Genomic DNA, 2,137 nt, shown 5'->3' with positions numbered 1-2,137 from the left:
TTCTCAAATTGGAGGAATTCCTGTTATAGATCCCAATTTACACTTGGTCAGTCTTTTAGGAATTTCTGTAATATTTATGTATAATGGTGTCAGTGATGATGTTATTACACTTAGTTTGTACCCATTTTCTTTTAGAGTTAATTCTAATATGTTGTTGAATTCCTTACCCCCAAGCTCTATAACTACTTGGAATGAGTTGGCTAATAAGTTTCTTACTAAGTTTTTCACACCTTCAAAGATTGCTAAACTTAGAAATGATATCACTTCTTTTACCCAGTTGGAAGGAGAATCGATTTATAAGAGTTAGGAGAGATTTAAGAAAATATTTTGGAATTGACCACACCATGTTTTGCCTAATTGATTGGTTATTCAAACCTTTTACAATGGATTAGTTGGATCTATTAGAACAATATTAAATGATGTAGTTGAAGGACCTTTAATGTCTAAATTATTTTAGTAAGCATATGAATTAAGACGAAATGGTATAAATAATTTTCAGTGGCATATTGATATGCTAAATCCTAAAAAGATAATATGAATATATAAATCTGACGCTTTATCAGTTTTGATTACACAAGTTATAGTAATTTCTAAGAAATTAAGCACATAATGAGAATTTAGTTCCTTGCACTGGAGTTTAAGAAATTAAGCACAATAGGAAAAAATGCATAATTTGGAATTCAATTATCTATACAATTGGAGGACCAAAAGCAAATTAAAAAAAATAATGTGTAAGGAATTGAAAATAATAGATTGATTGAATGACAAAATAATCCCCACTCCAATACATATAATCTAATTGGAGGAACCATCCAAATTTTATGTGGTAAAATAATGTTTCAGGGAATAAGCAATAAAATTCTAGTCAAAGTAATCAAGGAATAAATTAGTATAATCCTCATCAACCAACTATTAATCCTAGACTTGCATATCAGGTATGTTTTAATCAAAGCAATAAGTTTAAAAGTAAAAACCACCATTCGAAGATTTAGTGATGTAGTTATGAACTCAATTACAAAATCAAGTTGCTTCTACTAAAAATTTGGAATCCCAATTAAGACAGCTTGCAATTTAAATCAGTAGTTAACCTCTTGGATCATTACTAGGCATTTTAATATCTGGATGGACTAGTCCTTTTACTGTCATTAGAAAATATCCTAATGGTGCCATAAGTATTTAGGATAAATAAACCTTTTATATCGTCAAGGTTAATGGTCATAGAATGAAATCTTGTGGATAAGAAGAACTAAATAAGAAAAATCTTGTTGATATATTTTTTATTTCTCCATGAATTTAATGAAAATGAGTTTGCTAGTTATTCATTTTATGTCTTGCTAAGTTTCTTATTTTGGATTGATAATGTAAATTGTATGTTAAATTACTAATGATGACTCTTATTTTATACTGTTAAAAGATATTTTTAATATTATCCTGCTCTTTATTTAATACGCATTATAGTCATATGTGCAGTTAAAATATAATATGATGTATAACCTTGATGGAGGAGTGCAAGAACAACCAAGAATATTGAGATAGGATATTTGCATGCCTAGACATATGATGTAAAATATTCTAGGTTCTTAAGGAGATATTATAATTATAAGAGGCTAGGAGATATCATTTTCACTCCTACAAGCTCGACAAAGTTCTATGGAAGCATATGTTTTGAATCACATTATCTTGAAGAGTCTTATTAGGAAAGAAATGCAATTTATACTCATCAATCCAAATTTTATTAAATATTTTATCAAATACCAAAAATATCAATTTTATTTTATTAGGATAATTATTATAATTAGAGTAAATAGTAGTAGTTCGTTGTAAGTAAAACATACTTCCTCATGGGTTCTTCACTACTCTATCACTTTATTACTTGATTCAGCATATATACTTGTATACATTAAGTAGGGTTTATTATTATTTATATCAAAGAAAATATAAACATTGTTTAAGGGTGATAGAGCCCTAGATTTTTATATAATTTAAACGTTTATTTCACAGACCCCATCCAGTATGCATATCCCTTAATAAATAAAAGCTACTTAGCTCAAAGTGAGTGATACGAAACTCTAAATTTAATCAAGATCTACTAAATTGTAGCATATCTAGGTCCAACTTTAAAAACCCTCAATTAAAA

General features: G+C 27.9%; 1 non-coding gene across 1 annotated transcript; it reads right to left on the bottom strand.

Annotated features, from left to right (window-relative positions):
• Positions 1–244: 244 nt before the first annotated feature.
• On the bottom strand, positions 245–351 carry LOC114579908. The gene has a single exon (XR_003701162.1). It is a non-coding gene; the product is annotated as a small nucleolar RNA R71 (small nucleolar RNA).
• Positions 352–2,137: the final 1,786 nt, after the last annotated feature.

The sequence above is a fragment of the Dendrobium catenatum genome, unplaced genomic scaffold (genome assembly GCF_001605985.2).
Source record: "Dendrobium catenatum unplaced genomic scaffold, ASM160598v2 fragScaff_scaffold_714, whole genome shotgun sequence".
Lineage (NCBI taxonomy): Eukaryota > Viridiplantae > Streptophyta > Magnoliopsida > Asparagales > Orchidaceae > Dendrobium > Dendrobium catenatum.
Note: the sequence above shows the minus strand (reverse complement) of the source record. Positions and strands in the feature narration are given on the sequence as shown.